Source organism: Megalobrama amblycephala, linkage group LG18, assembly GCF_018812025.1.
Source record: "Megalobrama amblycephala isolate DHTTF-2021 linkage group LG18, ASM1881202v1, whole genome shotgun sequence".
Taxonomy (NCBI): domain Eukaryota; kingdom Metazoa; phylum Chordata; class Actinopteri; order Cypriniformes; family Xenocyprididae; genus Megalobrama; species Megalobrama amblycephala.
The window spans coordinates 35,002,095-35,027,563 of record NC_063061.1 but is presented as its reverse complement, the minus strand read 5'-3'; the positions used below and the strand labels follow the sequence as shown (position 1 = coordinate 35,027,563).

General features: G+C 36.7%; 1 protein-coding gene and 1 long non-coding RNA gene across 2 annotated transcripts in view; both read left to right on the top strand.

Annotated features, from left to right (window-relative positions):
• Positions 1–25,469, top strand: part of LOC125253453 (urokinase plasminogen activator surface receptor-like) — a 551,125-nt gene that overhangs the window by 235,879 nt on the left and 289,777 nt on the right. The gene's annotated exons all lie outside the window — the stretch shown is intronic.
• LOC125253462 lies at positions 21,027–25,407 on the top strand. The gene is made up of 2 exons (XR_007181450.1): positions 21,027–21,456; positions 24,262–25,407. It is a non-coding gene; the product is annotated as an uncharacterized LOC125253462 (long non-coding RNA).

Sequence of the window (25,469 nt, the reverse complement as noted above, 5' to 3'; positions counted from 1 at the left end):
CCTCCTCTCTCTCTCTCTCTCCCTCTCTCTCCTGGTCTGGACTGCTTCAGAGCTCTGAGAACAGCCACAAGGAAAAACAACTGGATGAAGAGGAAGAGTGGAAACTGTACAGCGATGAACCATGAAATTGCTTGTACTTTATCATTGAGTGGGGCTAAAATAAACATGGAGAGCAAACAGGACCCAAGAGAGATTATCCAAGCCACATAGGAGCAGATCGCTCTATATCTGAGAGGTTTGAACTTCAGAAAGGTTACAGGATGAACCACTGCCAGGTAACGCTCAACACACATCAGACACTGAAACAGAGGACGACCAGTGGTGGAAAGTCCAAGTAGAAACAGTTTCACTATACTGAGACTTGAAAACCAAACTGACAGTATACAGATCAAACTATCCAAACAGATACCAATCTCACATACAGAGAGATTGAGGTTGAAGAACTCTAATGCAACTCCACTTCCTGTTCCTGTGATGATGAGCCATATAACGTAGACGTTTGTAGGAAGACCAAACAGGAAACTGATGCTACCCACAAGAATTGACAGTCCATTTATTAGCTGAGATGTAGATGCTTCAGATGTAGTGAAGTTCACTGCAGAGTTATTCATTTCCTCCATGTCTTCTCAATTCAAAATTAATAATTAGTTATAACAGTGACCTACTGGAAGAGAGAATTGTAAAAGTATAATTTAATTAAGACTGCCCTGAAGAAGCCAAAATAAACAGACTCAATATGCAAATAATCACCAATACAACCCAGTCTCCAAATGTACAAAGCTCACAATTTAAATCCACATTACCAGAGCCCTCAAATATTACATTACCTTTATGCCAAGGTCATTTTAATTCACATAATTAATTATTAAACAAAAAACACCACAATCCATAATTCTGCACCAAACTTAAATTACCTAAAAGTTAAACTGTATTACAATATCAGATTACTTCAGACTAAGATATGATTCTAGTCCTTATCATGACACCAAATGTGGTGTATTTCTTACCATGCAGTCATAACATATTTTTCTATCGTTTCACTTATTCCATAATTCATATCATATCTTAACCCTCTACCGCATAGTGTTGCCATATGGCAACATACTCTTTGTGTTCATTTTCTTGCCACTGTCTCTTTAAGAGAACATTCTGGGTTTTTTTTGTTGGTAAGAGAAGACCTTAGTTTAGCCAATTACGTGCTTTGGTTAAGTCACATGACATGCAATATTTTTTTTTCTGTGGCGCGATTTCTGACAGACTGCCGTCTCTTGTCGGTAGTTGCTGAAAGCAAACTAAAATGTCAGTAACAAACAAGGACCCGCCCATGTCACATCATCTCAGGTAAGTTATGATGCCATATTCACCACTCAAAAAAGTTTTTATGAAATTAGTTTTTGGTAAGTCGATAAAATGTCTGTGTTGCCATATGGCAACACTGCACAATAATGGAATGACATTATTATAATAGGTTAGCTAGCTAGCAAAGCCAGCTGCAGTCCGTTAAGCTGTAACAATAAAAACATTAATGCTAGTGATATAATGTTGATTAGTCATATGTTAAGGACTGCCATGGCATTTGTATTATGGATTAAATCAACATCAGAGACCTGCCTGCCCACTGCCATCACCGTCAGTACTGGCCCAGACCAACCACTGGCCTACCATGGTGTCTCAAAAAGGCAGGTGCAAGTGGCTGTAAGTGTATTGTTAGGGTGAAGTGCACCAAATGTGATGTGTACATGTGCCTCACCTCTTTAAAAAATGCTTTTTGAAGTTTCGTACAGAAAAAAGGTGAGGTTTCAAGGATTATGGCGGGTTCATGTTCATAACCTTCCTCTCATAAGATTGCGTAATGTTGAATTTTCATGAACTGCAATGTTTTTGGTTTTATGTCAATGTTTTATGATACATAATGAACAGTATTAGAATTGTTTTTAACTGTCTACATTTGCAATTTAAATAATATTCGCAAAAAAACGTAATGAAATTTAAAGAATATAAAGCATTATTCAGCAAAAGAGAATAAATTAAAGCACAAGATGTTGGAAAATAAGTATAAGGTGTTGTTTATATTTACTGCTAAAGCTTATAATAGCACCAATTGATTCAATACAAAAAAACATTTCTGAGGAAAAATATTAACTATATACACTTATACTTATTCTAAGTTATTTCCACTGTTGTATGTTGTTGGCATATGGCAACATATCATGTACCTTAAAATAATATTTTTCTTCCAAACTTTTTTTACAGCACTTCAAGTTAAGCCATTCTAAGAAAAGAAAAAGAGTCAATTTTTTTATATATATATTTTTTTTTATAGATTTATCATAATGCATGCGGTAGAGGGTTAGTTCATCAATTCATATCACTTAAACTACACCCCCACCCTCGATTTAAAAAAAATATATATATATATATATTGAAAAGGAGAGTTTGTCACCTGAAGAGTGAATATCCAGTGTCTCTGGGAGTAAATGATACTCTGTGCTGTTTGTGTAGTCTCGCTTTACAGATCGATGATGCATGTGCACAGCTTCTTGTCACATAAAACAGAACATATGCAAATGAGGTTTAACATGACTGATAGCATTCTATAGCATTCTATAGACCTTATGTAGCCCCACCCCTTTTCAGCGCTGTGCTCGTTGTGTTCTGTCTTCTTGTTTGCATTTCCACAACATGAAGCAAATATCTTATGGATTTATGAATGAACTGCTCATTTAAAGTTATAATAATAATAATAATAATAATAATAATAAATAAAAGGCATGAAGTCATTGCATTGTTGGTGCACATTTTTACATTGTATATGGTCAGATTTTATGGAGTACTCATCCTGTCCAAATCTCTACAGGAAGTCAACACTGGCTTGATGTCAGCCTCCAACATTGGACAGACATTGAATTTTGGTTACTTAAAGGGCTAGTTCACCCCAAAATGAAAATTCCGTCATTAATTACTCACCCTCATGTCATTCCAAACTCGAGAGACATTCGTTCATCTTCAAACTTTTTGATGATATCTGATAGCTTTCTGTCCCTCCATTGACAGCCTATGCAACTACCACTTTCAAGACCCAGAAAGGTAGTATTATTCACACTGCACAGAAAAACGGCAACAAACATGTTTTGTCAGATCAGTGTGTTACCCCTGTCGGCGTCTGTTGGAGTTGGTCAGGGTTTGTTTCACCCGAGGGAACATGTTCGATCAGTATTTGTTGGTGTCTGTTGGAGCAGTGTGAACATGCAGTTATTTTTCATAAAATTCCAAATCCAACAGCCAACTTGTTTGTTGGCATGTATCTGAGCGGTGTGAACAGGCCTTTAAAGTCTTCATAAAATAATCTATGTGACTCCAGTGGTTTGAGTGCTTTGTTTGTGAAAAATAAATAATAATAATTATTATTTATTAAAAAAAATAACAGCTGTATTTACAAAAAAAAAAAACAATCTCCAACGCATGTTCACGCATAATCAGGTGGCTTTTTGATTTCTTGGCCTTAAAGCTAGTCCTGGTCATTGTTTCCATGCAGTCAAATGTATACAGAACTCACCTTGTATCTGTTAATGTAATAGTTAAATCATCCATGAAACCTCTTATAGACTGCTCATTTGTTTCTTGAAGCCATTAACAGCTCACAGTTTTCTCTTCCAGCCAACAAGTTCTTGGGTCGAAAACATTCTTAAGTATAAAACTCTTCTTAACTGCCATTTTCTTCTTATTTTCAACTTAAGAAAAAGGTTAGAATGTTCTTATCTAAAAATAATTAAAATTCTTCAAAATATTGTCTTAAAAATCCCCTCAAAAAGGTAGGACATTTAATGAATTTATTTGGTTGTTTCAAATGTTAATCATTACAACGTAACACTCTACATACAATGCATATTATTATACATATTATATGCACTATGAAAGTATTTCAAGTAAGGGAAAGTGTACATTGAGTCACTCACAAATAGACACGTGATCCAAGTCCAACCCTCAATCTGAAAAATGGTGAAACTGGGTGATGCAGGAAATATTTATTCAAAACAAACAAACCACAAACAAGTGTAACAACCATATCTGATAAACAAACACAGAAAAGATGAAATGTGTATGCAAATGAAGATGTAAATCACAAGTCGTTTTAAAGTGGTGGACCTCTCTGAATAAATAAGCAACAGTGTTTCCTACACTAACATGTTCTGGGATCATAAATTCTTATTTAGAGGAAAATGTCAATTCAGAAAAAAAGGGGGAAAAAAAAGTTTGTCTAGTTAATTAAGAATTAGTGACAATACATTAGCAAAATTATGAGGAACAGGTGATTTTTCCAGTTCGGCGCAGAAAAAGAACAGGCTGCAAAAATCCATCCAACAAATTACCAACTGAAGCAATAAACCACAGAGCTGAATTATGTTGGTGTGTTAAAATGAATGCTAAATGAATGAACATGCAAAACAAACAGGATGCAAGAGTGATTATCCAAGCAGCAGTGCAGCCGATCACTCTATATCTGAGAGTTTTGAACTTCAGAAAGATTACAGGATGAACCACTGCCAGGTAACGCTCAACACAGATCAGACACTGAAACAGAGGACGACCAGTGATGGCTAGACCTTGCAAAGACTGTGATGTTGTCTTAAAATTTGAAAACCAGTGACAGTACATCAATTAAACATTTCAGACAGTTTCCAATCTCACAAAGAGAAATATTTAGGTTGAACAAGTCTGTTGCAATTCCGGTTTCTGTGACAATGAGCCATATGACATAAAAATGTATGGGAAGACCAAAAAGGAAATTGATGCTGCACACATACAGTGCCAGACTGCTCATTAATCCAGTGGAATGAGTTGTTGAGTTTGTAGTAAAGTTCATTGTGGAGTTCATTTCGTCACTATTTTTTTCCAACTTAAGACTGCATGGAAGTAAAAAGAAAATAAAAGATACATTACAGTCTAGTTTTGTAGTTCTAAATTTAAAATCGAAATAACCAAAGCCTTCCCATATTAAACAACCTAAATGTGTAGGTATGGTCATTCAGATCCACAAAGTCAGTAATTCTGCACATCATTTAAATTAAGCAGTTGAATTATAATTTTAAATTACTTCAAAATTGAACTGCATTCATTATCATCAAACAACTTATCTTTATAATGATCACATTGATATTTCTGCATACTATTGAATAGAAAAATAGGTAACACTTTAGTATAGGGAACACATATTCACTATTAACTATGACTTCTCCCTCAATAAACTCATGATTTTACTGCTTATTAACAGTTAGTAAGTTAGTTGTTAAGTTTAGGTATTGGGTAGGATTAAGAATGTAGAATAATAAGATCTTGCAGAATAAGGCATTAATATATGCTTTATTAGGCGAAGTACTAATAAATAGCTAATATTCTAGTAATATGCATGCTAATTAAGAAACTAGTTAAAAGACCCTAAAATAAAGTGTTACCAAAAAATGTCACCTGAAGATTGAATATCCAGTGCCTCTGGACTATGTTTTCATAGTCCTACTTTAAAGCTGTCACACAAATAAATGGCTTTATATGCAACACCTCACATAAAATGGATATGCAAATTAATAAAAGAAATCATGAGGTTCAAAATAATAGGTGGTATTTTATTCAAATGGCTCAAACATTTGAATAAGAAAAAAAAAGAACTACGTCCTTCACGGTCGTCGCTCCTCCGTGAGAGACTCAAGGCCGGTGAGAACCTGTAAGAACTTCGTTCATCTTCAGAACACAAATTAAGATATTTTTGTTGAAATCCAATGGCTCTTCTTCGGAGTGTCAGCAGTTCGGAGTGCCAAAGTCACGTGATTTCAGCAGTTTGGCGGTTTGACACGCGATCTGAATCATGATTCGACACACTGATTCATTATGCTCTGAAGCTTCATGAAGCAGTGTTTTGAAATCGGCCATCACTATATAAAGTCGTTATTTAGTTATTTTTGGTGCACCAAAAATATTCTCGTCGCTTTATAATATTAATATTGAACCACTGTACTCACATGAACGAAGATGAAGATGAACGAAGGTCTTACAGGTATGAGGGTGTGTAATAAATGGCATGAGAGTGAGTAATAAATGACATTATTTTCTTTTTTGGGTGAACTAACCCTTTAATAAAAACACGTACAACTGGATTACTAAAGTGAATCAGGGTAAGACAAAATCACGCTGTCGATTGGAAGGTGTATTGACTCATTATTTAAATTGTTAATTTTGAACTTCAACTTAAGCTTAATTAAGCACTTTATTAAAAAACCAGCTATAATTGATAAACGCACATAGAAAAGTCATACTATGCATATATGTAAAAAAAAAAAAAAGTCAATGATTTTATATTAGTCTTTTTAAATGTAGTAGAATAAGCAAAACAGTGAATGTCTGACTAACATGTTCTGGAATCAAACCGGTTTAAAATGAACAAAGTGTCAATAAGCTAGTTAGTTAACATTGTTTATATTACAATGGATATCTTTAACAGGTTTCATGGAAAACAGTGGCAGTTTTCCAACATGATCCAAAAAAAGAACTGGCTGAACAAAACCAGCCAGAATATAACAAAAGACAGAAGCAAACCAAAGAGCCGGAAATTGCTGTTGTGTAAAAATCATAATGAATCCTGTCATTATATATGGAACATATATAATAGCCAAGCTAACAGTAGTTATTAGAATGAGATGAAACGCTCTTCTCTTTATGTAGTTTCCCTCCTCTTTCTTTCTCCCTCTCTCTCCTGGTCCTGACTGCTTCAGAGCTCTGAGAACAGCCACAAGACAAAACAACTGGATGAATAGAAAGAGAAGGAACTGTATCAAGAAGAACCATGCATAGACGCTCATGGTAAGTGAAAATGAAATTAACCAGCAGAATAAACAGGAGCCACAAGTAATTATCCAGACAGTAGTAGAGCAGATCACTCTATATCTGAGTGGTTTGTACTTCAGAAAGGTTACAGGATGAACCACTGCCAGGTAACGCTCAACACAGATCAGACACTGAAACAGAGGACGACCAGTGATGCCTAGTCCTTGCAAAATTATAGACAATGTTTCAAAACTTGAAACCCAAAATGACAGTAAATTAAACAAACTTTTCAGACAGACACCAATCTCACAAAGTGAGCAACTGAGGTTGAGGAACTCTGATGCAACTCCACTTCTTCCTGTGATGATGAGCCATATAACATAGGAGTGTGTAGGAAGACCGAAGAGAAAACTAATGCTGTTCACACACATTCTGGTGATTAAGTCAAAGGAATTAGTTGTGAAGTTTGTAGATGCTTCAGGTGTAGTGAAGTTCACTGTGGAGTTATTTATCTCATCCATCTTCTCAGCTCAAAACTTCACAAAATGATTCATTAGGGAAACAGCCATCTATTTGAAGAGTTAAATGTAAATTTACCACAAGCAATTAAAGGATTAGTTCACTTCTGAATGAAAATTTCCTGATAATTTACTCACCCCCATGTCATCCAAGATGTTCATGTCTTTCTTCTTCAGTCGAAAAGAAATTAAGGTTTTTGAGGAAAACATTCCAGGATTCTTTTCCATACAGTGGACTTTAGTGGGGTTCACTAAGGTCCAAATTGCAGTTTCAGTGCGATCCCAGGTGAGGAATAAGGGTCTTGTCTAGCGAAACGATTTAAAAAAAAAATAAATAAATACAAATTTAGATACTTTTTATCCACAAATGCTTGATTCCATTACGCTGAAAGGTTACGCGTGACATAGGTGGAAGTACCGCCGTAGGGTGAAAAACAATCTAATTTTCTCCTTCAGTATCATCCTATATCATTGTTTCACCTTGTGTTGTGAAGGGCGTTTGGCTTAATCTTTGCACGTTCACTTTCAGTCGCGTAGAGTCCGTTAGGCATTACCTTTGTAACGTGATTACGTCATGCGTGCGGTTCGCAGAACTTGTGCAAGACAAGCATTTGTGGTTAAAAAGTATATATATTTTCATTTTTGTTTTTAGAAAATGCCCAATTGTTTCGCTAGATAAGACCCTTATTCCTTGGCTTGCATCGCGTAGAGCCTTTCGAAGCTGTACTGAAACTGCATTTTGGACCTTCCACCCAGTGAACCCCACTGAAGTCCACTATATGGAGAAGAATCCTGGAATGTTTTCCTTAAAAACCTTAATTTTTTTTCGACCGAAGAAAAAAGACATGAACATCTTGGATGACATGAGGGTGAGTAAATTATAAGGAAATTTCCATTCAGAAGTGAACTAATCCTTTAAGATAAGACTCCATTAAAAAAGTCAAATATATTACACATATGTATTCCAGTCTCGGATTCTGCACAGTTCCCAAGTTAAATCCAAATAACCAAAACACAATATTAAATGACTTTCATGCACAGGTAATAAAACATATAAAATTATTTAATACTCAAATTTCACAGAAGACAATGATGATTCTATTCATTACGTTCACACACTGTCCTTAAAGTTCCTAGGTTAAGGAAACATTTAGTGATGCACCTCACCCTGTTTTCAGAAGCTAAATCATCTAACCTATCCATAACCCTTAAACTATGGCTGACAATCACACTGACATTTTGCATATTACTGAATGGAATAACTAACAAATTAATCAAAAAGAAGAGAGTTTGTCACCTGAAGAGAGAATGTCCTGTGTCTGGATGTAAGCAATACTCTGGGCTGTTTTTGTAGTCTCACTTCAATGTTGTCATTTGCACAGCTTCATATGCAACATTTCACATAAAGCAATACATATGCAAACATTACAGTCAAATAAAAACATGAGGTTTAAAATGACAAATGTTTTAAACCATTTGAATATTAAGTGCAAAAATGTCCACGTCTGTCTAGTCTTACTTCCCTCGGCATTTCTTCAGACCGGTCTGAAGACACAAGTTCTCTTGGGGAGATGGATTTTGAGAGCACTCCTCTCGTGGTGACAGATCATTCGATGAGCTACTCAAGGTAATCACTTGCGCTGTGGATAGTCTTTAGTTGGACTGGCCACAGGAACAAGAGACCCCTAGATGATCTAAGTTAGATGGCAGATTTCTGTTGGGTGGCCAAGGGCACAAGAGATGGTCCCTCCATTTTTTTCAAGATCTCCATGACAAACTTTCTAAATCATGGAGCCGATTTCCTCTTGTGTCATCGTGCCCTTGACATCCTTATATTCCATGGTGCTATGGTCGCTACGGAAAGACATCCTATTTGGTGACTCAGTTAACACCGTCTTCAGTAGGTTCCGGGAGGCTAAGACAATCGAGCAGGGGCGCGGAAAGTGGGGGTGCTGCAGCACCCCCTGTTTTCACAGGATTGTAAATGCAATGCAAATTTTTGTTCATTTACATTTATTCATTTTCAGCATGTAGTCATTGTGGCGACCAGGGCAGGCGAGAGCCGTGAGGGAACGGCGCGAGGCCGGTGACGCAAGTGATAACGAGCATCACCTGGGAGGCTCACCGGCCTTGAGTCTCTCACGGAGGAGCTCCGAGAGCATAAAAGGGGGAGCGACGACCGTGAAGGACGAGAGAGGACCAGGCCTGGACTTTATTTTATGTTTTATTATGTTTGTGTGGCCGGCAGACGTCCGCGAGGGTCTGCTGGCATTACTTTCGTTTTGTTCTTTGTTTATTTTGAATTAAAGTTTTGTTGAATGTTCGCCGGTTCCCGCCTCCTTCTTCCCGTATTTATGAACTGCGTTACATTGGTGCCGAAACCCGGGAGGAAGGAGGGACATGCTGTCAGAGAGCCCTCGCTGCTGAGGGGGATCGCGGTGCTGCGGAGTTCGGGCAGTGCGGGAGTGTGAAGACTGCGAGAGGCTGCCCGAGGCGGTGGTACTGGAGCCTTGTGAAAGGCGGGACGGAGACCCGGATGCCGTGCTCCTGGGACGAGGTGGGGTGGCTGCCGTCCAGGAGGGAGCGGAGGAGTCGCCGTGGGCCGGAGCCTGCTGCCGTCCGCCATGAAGGGGAGGAGCAAACCACTGTTTTATATACGAACTGTGTTACAGTCATTTATTGTAATAAACACTTTAAGTGGAGTATTAAAATGTGTTATTTATATGTTAAAAAATTTGTTTTTTAAAACATATGCAGTGTGCATAGAAAGAATTCTGTTCCTCAGCGCAAGTCCACTTTCGGTGTTGTGTGAAGGTAGGTATTTTTATTTCCTGTTGCTATTTCCGTCAAATGCCCCGGTGTGTATGCTGTTCTAGGAGCCGTGTTTTATGGGCAGTTCACGTCACGTCTAAAAACGCGTGGAAAGCGCAGCCACACCGCTTTCTCCTCCTTTCCACAAGCGCTTGCGCTCCCGTGGCGTCTGTCATTGCTATGCAACCATGAACTGCACTCTCCAAGATAATGATGAAGTATCAGCAAAGGATTAATTGATTTCTAGCCCTAGTATTAGCTTTACTGCTAGATACATTTATGGAGATGAGAATTAAAACCCCGCCCTATACAGCTATGATCAGCTGTTCGGCTGAGCTTTCGATGTAGTTACGAAAAAACGACCAAAAGTCAATCTCAGAAGAGGGAGGCTCAGAAACAGAGCGTGGCGAATTGTGCTCCCCTTCGCATAGATTGGGGACCAGTGTTCCACGCTCAGCCACATATGGAGATGATGGACCTGAGATCTTTAATCTCTGCAAAAAAGAAAAAGTACTGAGGCTTTTGAGGCCAGGACTGAGGAGCGGGATGGTGCAGGTAAATATACATCCAAAATGAGCTCCTTCCTGATACCCTCAAACCACTGTTTTATCTCCGCCACCTCCAGTGTTTCGGGAGGCAGTGGTTTACAGTGAAATGTTAAATATTTTGTTGCCAAAAAATCTGCTGACTCAGCAAACTCTGCCAGACAAAGGGGCCATAGATCCAATTCTAGACCTTCACTGTCAGAACACTGTTAGAAAGTTCAAAAAGTTGACGGTCAAAATGATTGAGTCTCAAATTTAACACAAAGATTGGTTTGTCACGATCGACCTCAAGGATGCATATTTTCACATAGAAATTCTGCCACAACACATGAAGTTCCTGGGATTTGCTTTCGGGGGTGAAGCTTACTAATATTGGGTTCTTCATTTCGGCCTGGCCTTGTCACCCTGCGCATACACAAAATGCATAGATGCAGCGCTGGCTTCTTTGTGACTCCAGGGCATCCAAATATTAAATTACATAGATGACTGACTGATATTGGTCCAGTCTTGAGAGCTTGCATTACGACATTAAGATATCAACCTAACACATCTTCAAACTCTGGGATAGAGACTCAACGCCAAGAAAAGCTTTCTCTCTCCGGCCCAGTGAACAATGTATTTAGGGGTCGTATGGGACTCACTCACAGTTGTTAACTGAATATATTATGAAAGTGTTTTGTTTTTGTTTTGTTTTTTTTTTCTAGAGAATGTAGTGTACAATAAAAGATTTTTAATCCTATAGATTTAGTCTGTTTAATTCTATTTTTTTTTTTTTGTAAGTTCAGTCATTCATTCACAAAACTACTGCAAATCAACCAGCTCAATTTCAAATGAAAATTTAATTAAACATCACAATAATTGTTTAAAAACTTAACAGTATCCAAAATACATTAAAAGGGGGAAAAAATGATGTAAAACACAGCTCAAAACTTTAACAGCATTCTCTCCAATATCAAGCAACAGTCCAACTGTCAACTGTGGCTGTCAATAACACAGTACTATAACCACATTTTTCATCGTGGAAGTAAGGTGTTTTGTACTGCTAAAAATAACTGGAAGCGAATGACACCGGAAGCCAGACACAATAAATTTACAAATGGCCGTGCCTGCTCTTGGAAAATTAGTTGGATATCAACGTGTCATTTAAATAATCATTGTTTGTAAAAAAAAAAAAAAAAAAAAAAAGAAAAAAAAGAAAAGAAGAAGATGAATTGTAGCATCCTATATATTTACCTATATATCAACCAGTATAACAAAAACGTGTTTATTAAAAAAAAAAAAAAAAAAAAAAAAACTGCCTACCTTACCTTTAATGCTAAATACTAAGGCAACATGTTTTATGATGACCAGAAGCAGAACAGCTTTCCAGTCCTCTGCAAATAAAGAACAGGCTGCACAAAACCAGTCAGCACATAACAAAGAAGAGCAGGAAACCAAACGTCAAGTAAATCCTGTTTAGTTAGAATGATACAGAACATTGTGATAGCAAATGGGACATTTTGGATAATTGTATTGACTGTTGTTATCAGAATAAGATAAAATGCTCTTTTTTTCATGTGGTTTTCTTTCTCCCTCTCTCTCCCTCTCTCTCCTGGTCCTGACTGCTTCAGAGCTCTGAGAACAACCACAAGACAAAACAACTGGATGGAGAGGAAGAGGAGGCTTTCTGTTGAGGAAAACCATACATATGCCTCTATGTTGAGTGATACTAAAGTAAAGTTGCAAAACAAACAAGAACCAAGAGTGATTATCCAGGCCGCAGTACAGCAGATCACTCTATATCTGAGAGGTTTGTACTTCAGAAAGATTACAGGATGAACAACTGCCAGGTAACGCTCAACACACATCAGACACTGAAACAGAGGACGGCCAGTGACGCCTAGTCCTTGCGCAAAATTTGTTAATATTTTGAAAAGTGAAGAAAAGTATGACAGTAGAAGTAACACTGCACTGATACTGTTACCAATTTCACAAACAGAGAGATTAAGGTTGAGGAACTCTGATGCAATGCCATTTCCTGTTCCTGTGACAATGAGCCATATAACATAGGAGTGTGTAGGAAGACCAAAAAGGAAGCAGATGATGCATGCACACATTTCCAGACTGTTTAGTAGTCCAATAGAATGAGTTATGGAGTCTGTAGATGCTTCAGGTATGGTGAAGTTCACTGTAGTGTTGTTCATCCTCTCACCAGAAAATCACGAATTATGAAATTGCAACTGTTATAAGAGAGATGGATAAATGTATTTTAGACTACCTGGAGGGTTAACTGAAATGTAAAGGTTTCCAAACAGTGTAATTCAACATAATTCCAAAGAAACATTCCAGAATTATAACATTTGGGTAATACAGGTCACCAGTGTGAGTCATTCTGAACTTTCGATACATACATACTGAGAGAAATAAAATCCAATATTAAATGAATTTAATCAATTAATCAATTGAACATGAATTAATTATATTTCATGAAAAACAAGTTTTTGCAGTTTTTCTTTCATAGCCTATGTTTACGAGATATCTGATCAGTTCTATTATAATTCCTATAATGACGCACTCATCGATTTTAAAATCTATCACATGAAGTCTGTATTATTTAATAACTAAACTATATCATGTGCTCATAAACCTATTATACAATATATTATAATTGCAGCAAAAAAAAAAAAATGTTGACTATTATTGAACTGAATACAACAAATTTAATCAAAAGTTTATCACCTGAAATGTGAACGTCCAGTCTCTCTGGTTGTGTATAAATCTCTGTGCTGTGTTTTGTAGACTGATTTCACAGCTGTTACAAGAATATATGTGCATGATTTCATCTGCTACGAGTCACATGAAACACCAGATATGCAAATATTAAAAGAAAAAAAAAAAAGAAATAATTTGAACTCTGACAACTTTATTTACATACATGCAGTAAATGACAATTTTGACAGCTGTATAATGTGAGACTATGTGCTTGAGAGACCAGTAAGAAAAGTACACTCTTAAAAATAATGGAAAGGCTTAATTGATGTTAAAGGTTCTTCATGGAACCATAGATTCCAATAAAGAACCAACATCCATGGAAACTTTTCATTACACAAAAGGTTCTTAATAGTGAAAAAAAAAAAAAAAGGTTATTTAGAATTTTTAAATGTCCTTCATACTAAGAAAAAGTTGTTCTTTTAAGAACCATTTACTAAAAGGTTCTTTGTGGAACCAAAAATTGTCCATGGCATCACTGCAAAACCCCCCTTATGGAACCTTTATTTTTAAGAGTGTGTACTTCTCTTTTCAAAAATAATGTTTTGTAATTTTATCAGACATGACTAGCTTAGATTTGAATAAAGATTGAAATTGTTTACCAAGCAAAATTTGAATAACATTTATCAACTGACAAAAAATAATTATTGTTTAAGTCATCTCAAACAATCTTCATGAATCTAAAACTGGCCTGACAGGTGCAACACATTTAACTCTTGCAATGCAAATTTTTAGAGTGATAAATGAATGATATGTGATGCAATTTCAAGTTCACTTCCTCTGAATAAACACAACTTGTCAGTGGGGAAATAATTGTAAATTACAGCGAATAAGCTCAATTGGTCGTCTTTAGCTTGTAGTCTTAATATGTATATATATATATATCTCTCAAACTGAGTAAAGACCGTTTTTTACAACTTATCAGATTGTCCGACCTCCTCACTCACTTTCTTTCAAACACGATCCTTTTTATTTCTGTTTCTATAAATGTATGAAGATGTACAGCGACAATGATTTTGTCCTCCATTGTTGTTTCGAATTTCTGCCTCAGCTCGCTACGTCACGTCACTACTAGAGCAAGCTCCTGATTGGTTAACGCGGCGCGGAAATTCGCCAAAGTTCAGATTTTTCAACTTGCGCGATTCGCGCGAATCACGCGTTAAGCGCGTCAAACGCCCGAATCGCTCAATTCCCGCCGCGTCATTCGCACGAATCGCGCCGCAGGATGTCAATTCGCGTCTTTGCATTGACTTAACATGTAAATCACTCGCGCTTACCGCTTCATTCGCGTCCGGTGTGAACGCACCATTAGACTTTCATTCATCTTTGGAACACGAATGATGATCTTTTTGATGAAATCTAAGCACTTTTTGTCCCTCCGTTGACAGCTGAAACTACTATTTCAACGCTTCAAAAAGTTCATAAAGAGAACGTAAAACTAATCCTGACCAATTGAATTGAGTGGTTTAGTACAAATTTTCTAAAGAGACTCAATTGTGAACACATTTAATATAGGCTTTTATTCACATTGATCAGCGAAAATAAACAAGGCTCAACACGTCGAGTTCTTGTGGAATCTCAAAGGTGCTGCGTAACACATGAAAATTAACCTCAAGTGAAATGCCTGAGCTTGTTTACCGCAGCTGATGTGTGAGTTGATGAATATTTATTTGTGAATAAAAGCTTAAATTAGATCTGTTCATCATATAAAACAATTGTCTTTTCAGAAAATCTGGACTAAACCGCTCACTTCATAAGGATTAGTTTTATGATCTATTTATGAACTTTTTGAAGAGTCAAATTGGTAGTTGCATAGCTGTCAATGGAGAGACCGAATGCTGTCAGGTTTCATCTTCATTTGTTTTCCATCCTACGGTTTTTGAAGAAATGAGGGTGAATTATTAATAACAGAATTTTAATTTTTGGGTTAGCTATCCATTTACCATGTTTTGATGTCTTAGAAAACAATTCATTTAAAGTTTTAAACAAAACAAGAAAAAAAAAAAAAAAAAGAAGAAGAAGGTTCATTTAACTTATTAAGATTGAACAATTGAATGTTTTTATGGAGAGCAAAAACAGGAGAGTTTTCCAGTCCGGCGCAGATAAGGAACAGGCTGAACAAAACCAGCCAGAACATAACAAATAAAACCATAAGAAAAAAGTACCCTAATAAAGTGTTGTGTCAGAATGAAAGAGAATCCTGAGATAATAAATGGCACATAGATAATAATCATGCTCACAGTAGTTATTAGTATAAGATAAAATGCTCTTCTCTTGTCTTTTAAAATGCTATCTCTCCTTCTCTCTCCTGGTCCAGACTGCTTCAGAGCTCTGAGAACAGCCACAAGACAAAACAACTGGATGGAGAGGAAGAGTATATACTGAATCAAAAAGAACCATATATGAATGTTATTTGAGATTAAACTAAACATGGAGCACAAACAGGATCCAAGAGTGATTATACAGGCCACATTGCAGCAGATCACTCTATATCTGAGAGGTTTGAACTTCAGAAAGGTTACAGGATGAACCACTGCCAGGTAACGCTCAACACACATCAGACACTGAAACAGAGTACGACCAGTGCTGGCTAGTCCTAATAACAAATATGTTAATGCCTTGAGATGTGAAAACCAAGTACAACTATCAAGTATATACACTGTAAAAAAATACAGACCATAACCTGTAAATTTACATTTATTTTTAACAGTGTAGAGCAAACAATTCAAACAGATACCAATCTCACAAACAGAGAGATTGAGGTTGAAGAACTCTGATGCAACTCCACTTCCTGCTCCTGTGATGATAAGCCATATAACATAGGAGTGTGTAGGAAGACCAAACAGGAAATTGATGCTGCAAAGAAAAATGTCCCGTCTATCCACTAACCGAAAGGACAGAGTTGTGGAGTTCATCAGTGTTTCAGTTGTGGTGAAGTTCACTGTAGAATGATTCATCTTCTCTGTGTTTGTCTTCTCAGTTTGGTAAGACAAGAAATACACATTAAAAATATGACAGCTGTGATCAACAGGAAGAGAGAAGTGAAACTGTAATTCAAACTTTGTGAAAAAAGGTTCTAAATAATATGCTGTAACATTTCCAGGTGATTTATTCTTAACTTAATTTTAAGTCACTTTCATACACCACTGTGAGTAATTCTGCACTACACAACACCCAAATAACCGAAATGCAATCCAATATTAAAAGACTTAAAAACATTAAATAATTTTTTTCATTAAAAAAAAAGTATTTTACTTACATAGGTTTCCACTCTGATTAAATATTTCCCTTAAATTGCTTTTACATTCTTACAAGGTTTTTCACAAAATTTTCAGTACATATAACAAGTAGATCTCAACAATCACCTGAAGAGTGAATGCCCAGTCTATCTATATAAATTTGTGCTGTGTTTCATAATCTGACTTCATGGCTGTCAAAATAATGTATGTGCATGAACCAGATATGACAATATTATATGAACATAAAATATTATGAGTGAACATGATCTTGAAAAAGATGGATAGCCTTATAAGTAAACATAGATCAGAAAAGAAAATGCATCTTAGAAAATTTGCACATTGAATGCTTACAACTCAATTACATTAATGCAAAAGGCATTACTTTTATGGGACCATCTTTAAAGGTACACCATTTAACTTTTCACCCTCTAGCGGTTAAAACTGAATGCATTTTGCAGAAGAACATTGTTTTGGTTGTGCGTTAGCTCTGCATGACTGAGTGTGGATGAATCTGGTTACCTGTTATGTAATAAAAACGACATCTCCACGCTGCATCTCTGAAAAGCTGAGCGAATGTTGATTTTTCACCTATAATTTATCTTGACTTGACATTTATCACCAAGAAACATTTAAACAACATTTATCAAATGAACATTTATTTCAATGCAATTTACAATATATACAATATATATTGACACTGGCCTGCATAGGTGTGCAACACATTTAACACCTGCAATGTAATTTTTAGCATGTCAAATATAAGCCATTTTTGTGTAATTTCATTTCATTTCATGTTAAGTGAAATAATTTCTTAGACAACCCTCTAGAATTAAAAAGGGCAATGCTATGTTACTAGTGAAACAATTTATTTGAAAAAAATAAATTTAACCACACACAGGATAGAGCTAATCTGAATGCACAATAAGACATTCAAGGATTTCATTCATTAGTAAATCAGTGAGGTGGAGGATCTCTCTAAATAAACAGAACACCAAATGACAGGTTAATCTTGATTGGTGTGAAAATTCATTTGCAAGTCAAAACAAGTTTAGTAATTGAACTAATTTAATGTTTTACAGAGAACAAAGTCAAGATAGTTGTCCTTGTTTCTGTCTGGTCCTGACCGCTTCAGAGCTCTGAGAACAGCCACAAGACAAAACAACTGGATGTAGACGAAGAGTAGAAACAACAGTGTGAGGAACCACATTTGTACTGTAGTATTCACCGAGATGAACACGCAGAACAAACAAACAAACGTACAATACTACAAGACCACGTTTTATGAAGAAGAGAGGCAGAAAAGTTTTCCAGCCTGTTGTAAATAAAGAACAGGCTGCACAAAACCAGCCAGCACATAACAAAGAAAAGCAGGAAACCAAATGTCAAGAATATCCTTTTGAGTTAGAATGACAAAGAATCCTGTGATAGTAAATGGTACATATTGAATTACTATGTTCATTGTTGATATCAGAATAAGATAAAATCCTCTTCTCTTCATGTGGTTTTCTTTCTCCCTCTCTCTCTTTCTCTCTCCTGGTCCTGACTGCTTCAGAGCTCTGAGAACAGCCGCAAGACAAAACAACTGGATGGAGAGGAAGAATAGGAATGCTGTTGAGAAAAACCATACATATGCCTCCATGTTGAATGATATTAAAGTAAAGATGCAGAATAAACAAGAACCAAGAGTGGTTATCCAGGCCGCAGTGCAGCAGATCACTCTATATCTGAGAGGTTTGTATTTCAGAAAGGTTACAGGATGAATCACTGCCAGGTAACGCTCAACACACATCAGACACTGAAACAGAGGACGGCCAATGATGCCTAGTCCTTGCAAAAAATACGTTAATACTGTCAAACTTGCAAACAAGTACGACAGTAGACCGAACATTGAATTGAGGCTGTTACCAATCTCACAAACAGAGAGGTTGAAGAAGAAAAACTCTGCTGCAACTCCACTTCCTGCTCCTCTGATGATGAGCCATATTACATAGGAGTGTGTAGGAAGACCAAACAGGAAACTGATGCTGAAGACAAATATTCTACTGTCCACTAGTCCAAGCAAATATGATGCTTCTGGTGTGGCAAAGTTTACTGTAGAGTTATTCATCCTTTCAGCTCACAATATCTAGCTATAAATAATATTGCAGCCGTGATCTACAGGAAAAGAGAGAAGTGTAAATGCAGTTCAGATGGCACATAAACTGATGTTATTTTATTTTATTTATTTATTTGGTAACACATTTATTTAGTTATTTGGTAACACTTTATTTTGATGGTCCCTTTTGCACATTCTGTTGACTATAAATAACTTTACATGTCAACTTACTCTCATTAGTACACTGCCTGCTTAATATTTGCTAAATATGTTTTGTGATGGACCCCCAACAGACATTCTACTGACTATAAGTAACTTTGCAGGTACATGTCAACTTATTCTAAACCTAACCCTAACAGTCTACTAATACTGTATTAATACTCTAATAAGAGTTAGACATTGATAGATATTCTTATAAGCCTGACTCTTTTCTTTCCCTGTTTCTCCCTGTTTTCCCTCACCTAGTCTTCATGGATGCAAGGGTAGAACGGAGACTAGATGTTATGGTTTCGTCACACATCTGGTTTTAATGTACACAATGTATATATGTGTGTGTGTTTCTTGGAAAGCAGCCAAGAAATGGTCCTTGCCTTTTATAGATGGGGTCTTCTTGGATCCCCAGGCAGGCAGGGGCACTGGACCAGATGTTGACCATATTTAGACTTGTTTTTCTATATGTACCACATTCCTATATCATGAAAGTATATTCTCATTGGACAATTGTTACACCACCCCTGAACATGTTTAAAAGCCCTGTACTGAAGTAAGTCTGGGAGGAGGTTTTGTGAACGGATTGGCTTCATGTTCATGACTCTTTCCCATAGGCCTATGCATTCAATGAGTGAAAAAGACAAACTGAGAATGAGGCATGAACTGGGACCATAAATGTAAGATTAAATAACCTTGCAATTTGGGGGCTCGTCCGGGATTTCTCCAGACAGGTAAGAAATAAAATGCTTAAGTGCATCTTACTGTCTGTTGAGAAATTTATCCTTAAATTTCCGTGCCGCGATTTTTGCCATATTTGGTAAAAGTTGGTTATCCTCGTATTTGAATAAATATGGGAAGGACAAAAAAGAGGATTGATCACCCTTTTTGTCATTAGTGTTATCCTCACGTTTTTGAGCGTGGGAAGAAGGAATAGATGATTATATGTGTGAAGAGATTTTATTTCTTTTCCTGGTTTTCCTATTCCTTAGGATATCTCTCAGTCCTTTTTCACGATTGAATGAATTTTGAATGACTTTAAAGAAAATGGTGTTGTGAAGTCCTTGCAAGGCATTAACTTGAACTTCTAAATTAAATCTTTAAAATTTGCATAAAAAAATTGATCTGGACAGGAGACAGAACATTAGAGCTACAAATAAGAATTCAAGTTCACTTTGATTCAGTGAAGTTATGAAGCAGATCATGTTCTGTCCCTCCTGTGTTAGATTGAGGGGCTGCTGATCTTAAAAGCAGTTGTATGTGAAATCCATGGTGAATTAGGAGTCAAATATCAAAATTCTGTTGATTAGATATTTGACAATGGGGGATAGCGCAGATATGTGCAATTGTATTTAGATATTTTGGCTGATTAGAATTATGAGATTTTGATTTATCTTGGCTTGGATATAAATTAAAGACCATACTTTAAATGAAATAATCTCAAGAGTTAAATAGAGAAACAAATAAATAGGACAATATTAAATTAATATAAAAGATATAGTATAATCCTGTTATGTACAGACATCTGTATTTATACTCGTTATCCCTGGGAGACAGTATGAAAATTGATGTATGGCAGAGATTTTAAGATTTTGTTATTTGAAGAATAACTTCTGCATTGTGTTGAATAAGATCCAGATTGGGTGACTAATTTAAGTAGATGTTTTGAGCTCAACATAAAAAGAAAAAATATTTTTGACGGTTGCCAACTTATATTTAGTATTACTAGATTGAGATTGAAGTCTGACTTTATAACAGAATACATTATGCTGATGAATTTGTGAGGATTATTTATTTGTAGTGATCTCAGATATATTTCAGAATAGCTTATTGCTCTTTTCTGCATTCTGCAAAGAAGAAATTGCTTGCTTTTCTGCAAAGAAGAACTTGCTTTATTAAAATAAAAATGAGGAACTGCTATTGTCAACCAGATGATAAAATTAAGAGACATTTGAAAGAGGTAATTAAAAAGCAAATCAGATTGCTCATATACAATTGTGGTTGGAATTTACATGCGGCTCTCTCTTGAGTGTTCATTTTTTAGAAAGCAGACCATGGCTTCTGGGATGTTGCCAAAATAAAGAACACCTATGCTGTGCACTTAACGAGGGAGAGAGAAGACGGCACACGGCTGGATGGACCATCAGCTCCACCCCTGAAAGAGAAAATTGATACTGTATCTCAGAGGGGCTGGACTTGGAGAAATGACAATGCAACAAGATGCCCTGAGAAGAAAGACAGAGACACAACTGCATCTTCCAGACCTCCAGTGCTCTCATCAGATCCTCATCACAGACTGACAAAGTTCACTGGATGAAGAGAACGACATGTGAAAATGAAAGACTCTTTCAGAAGGTCCAGTGCTACAGAACAGCAGTCCTACAGAAATCTCAGAACTACCAGATGAATCTGAGAAAAGTAACGCATTCAACTGACTGAAGATCAAGCAAGACTTCTATCCCTTCCCTTGTGTGCAGGTACTGCATATTTAATGAGCACTACAGAGACCGCCTAAAATTTTGATTTGTCACATTAATTTGTAGCTTGGTTATTTACTGGTCTCATAGCAGTTCTTTATGCTTTGATAAACTAACAACACTCTGCTTTCTTTTGATAGGCACCAGTCCAACCTTAAATGAAGCTAAGTGTTTGATCTGATTCATAAATCAGTTAAAACTTTGGACTGGACTTAGTCTAGTTAGGAGATCTTTCATAAAATCTAGGGTAAAATGTTAAATTAGATCACTGGTGCGGCTGTGAACTGTAGAGAGAGAAAGTGTAGACTCTGCTCGTAAAACAGAGCTTCCTATAAAGCATGTTACAGAGTTCTTTGAACAAAAAAGATTACAATTGGGGCACAAAGTGTCCTAGAACAAACTGTGGATGGTAAAGCCATAATATTGGTCACCTCATCTTGGTTTATTTATATTTTTAGGGATAAATTGAACTAATAGCCTAATTCCTAATTTATGAAATTACAGATGCTGTCATTGACAGGGATTACGATTACATGATGTTTGGCCATGGATCCAAGAATATGTGGAGATCTCCAAACTTTTATCAGAACAGCTCATGAGCAACACCAAATTAATAATGAAAATGAAATTATATTGGACAAATGAATGAAAAAATTGCATTCAAGAAATTTGAATTGGTTCTTCTAACGGTGGCATGCCTAGGTTTAAAAGATTATATGATCAATTAGATATTAAGAAATCTCAAACCATTGCGGCTGACTTCGTCTGACTGTATGAGTCTAACTGCTTAGACACTGTCGCACAGGGAATGCCACAGTGCCTACGTTCAGTAGTTTCCATCGAAATCGAAGTGGTGTTATTCGATTGGACTTGGTGATATTTCACCTGTAACCATATACATTCCCTATTCAGTTCACTGTCTGTGGAGACAGTGACAAAAAAGAGATGATTTTCTGGCCAGAAAATGGGGGTGTGAAAAAGTGTGAAAGTGTGTGAGAGTGATAGTGCACCAAGGCAAATCAAATGCCATAAACAGCTGTAAACAAATTTTTGAAGTGGGCACACAAATTGGATAATGTCCAATGTCCAATGGAATAAATGGAATAATGGCCATGGATGAATTTGGGTTAACAATCCTGGCCTGGGTTGTTGTTGTGGCAGTGCCACACTTGCGCAGCGCACATCTAACTCTTCCTTTTCAGAATGTCATGATGAATTCCATTTGCAGAATTCCCTCAAGCTAATTCTGTGACAGGTGTATGAAATACATTGTGATTGTTAACATTTTAAAGTGGTCTGAGTGTTGTCCATGTAGAAAAGCATTGGTTAATCATTTTGAAATGCACTGTATAGCGCCAAAAATGAAGAGGAAATCAGATAGCAAAAACCAATGTATGGTAATGACAGAAACTGGAATGACATGGGTTCAAACCCTGCTCCATGTATTGGTGGTAATGAAAAAATGGACAGCCCTCACCCCACATTAATTTTTTCCACAGGTTACTACTGTCACTGCTGATGAGTAAATATATTTTGTCTCTAACAGCATTTTAAAATTTCCATTCACAGATAAAGCAGTTTTGTTAAAGGGGTCATGAACTGCATTGTTTTATTGTTTTATAATGTTTTCTGGGGTACACTTATGATGTTAATGCTTTTACATCCAAAATTGTCATTTTATAAAATGCATTTTTCCTACTCTGATTTTAGTTTGAACACTCTGTTTTAAGAGGCGTGTTTGCTGAGAGACTTTAGTGTAAACGCCCACTGCTGTGATTGGCTGACATCTTTCCATCTGAAATAGCCAAGTATTATTTTCTCTTTTAGTGCGTTTTTACTATTACAGCTCTCAAGGCTTAAATATTTAGATTGTGGCATGAAAGATTGCAGTGATGATTACATTGATTACATTGTAGCTGATCACAGACATGTTGAGTGAATGAAAGCAGTGATCTCGTCATTGAAACTCAATTTCTAGGCAAACGTGATATAACTAAGATTCTTTGAATAAAATGGGAGTTGAGCATCAGTCATTATAAATGCATGCTGTTTGATTGACAGCTTAAGCGTGCTGCTCTAACGATTGCAAAAGGAACTTTCTTTGATCGTTTTCTTATTTATTTACTGTTAAATAACAGATTATTTTCATCCTACTAAGAGAAATACGCAAGTTGATGTTTAGTCACTTGTTTGATTTACTGACACAGACAAAGAACATCTGACTGTACATGAATCATTAATATCAGATCAGGCATTAGAATTAACACAGTTACTTACATGTTGCATAACCAAGCACTGCACAATATTTTGTAATCCTCAATGGCATGTTTATTACTTAGTAGCTCAATTCGGTTTAGCAACATATAGGCCTATGTTACTTACTTATAGGCTACCTATTCTATTGCATGTCATGCGCGATTCGGTAGGCAGGGCTAAACAGGCAGTGATGAAGTAGGCGTTGATCTTCTTCTGCAGAGGCAGTGCTTGCTGCCCGCTTTGAAGTCATAGATCCCCACTTTGTAAATCCTGTCGTTTGCTGGGTCTGGTGTCAATTAAAATTTTATTGTAGTTACAAAGGAGTTTTCAGCTCTGAAACTTACAGGATATTCTTAAAATATGATTTCTCAGTTCATCACCAATTTAATACAAAAAATGTTTGTCCTACAATCTGGGTACTGATGTATTTTTACGGTATGAAAAATGACAATGCTATTGCCTTGTTTTGGTCTTGTTATTTTGTGTGTGTGTCCTCCATGTCTCCTCTATCTATCTATCTACTGTATATCTATCTATCATCATATATAGGTATAAGGTACGAGTAGATGCTGTCAGGAGATGGAATGCGGTATCTTCATAGAACCAGATTTGACTGACACCTGGTTGTGACCACAAGAGAAGACTATCTGAGTGGCGGAGTGAGGTTCATGAGCACACTATGCGCAGAGCTGAAAAGTGGAACACCCTGAGTTCACACCAGGCGTGCCTCTAACCCTGGTAGAGGCAGAAGAGTTCCTTAGGGGGACCAACGAGGAAACTGAGCAGACTCAACTGGAGGCTTAAAAGCCCACTGTTTGCTCCAACTGATCAAGAGCATCTAAAAACAGATGAAGGATCGACGAGCACCACAGTGCTTAGCAGCAAAAAGAGAAATTCAGCAGAAACTGATTAAATCACCCTGATGCTGAAGCACAGAACGAAGACATTTAGATGCGGAAGATGACAAAATAGTTGTCTACAGTGAATTTTTACCCACTGTTGTAGAATATAGTAAAAAGCTTATTGAAGGTCAAGGAAAGTGATTAAGTGTTGTGAGGAAAAGTCATGCTATGATTAAGTGATCATTTTATGATCAAATGGGGGAACTGATAGATATTCTTATAAGCCTGACTCTTTTCTTTCCCTGTTTCTCCCTGTTTTCCCTCACCTAGTCTTCATGGATGCAAGGGTAGAACGGAGACTAGATGTTATGGTTTCGTCACACATCTGGTTTTAATGTACACAATGTATATATGTGTGTGTGTTTCTTGGAAAGCAGCCAAGAAATGGTCCTTGCCTTTTATAGATGGGGTCTTCTTGGATCCCCAGGCAGGCAGGGGCACTGGACCAGATGTTGACCATATTTAGACTTGTTTTTCTATATGTACCACATTCCTATATCATGAAAGTATATTCTCATTGGACAATTGTTACACCACCCCCTGAACATGTTTAAAAGCCCTGTACTGAAGTAAGTCTGGGAGGAGGTTTTGTGAACGGATTGGCTTCATGTTCATGACTCTTTCCCATAGGCCTATGCATTCAATGAGTGAAAAAGACAAACTGAGAATGAGGCATGAACTGGGACCATAAATGTAAGATTAAATAACCTTGCAGACATGTAGGTGCAACATTACTTATAGTCAACAGAATGTTTTAAAGGGGCCATCAAAATAAAGTGAATCTATCTATCTATCTATCTATCTACAGTATCTATCTATCTATCTATCTATCTATCTAATCGGTGGGTTGGTTGG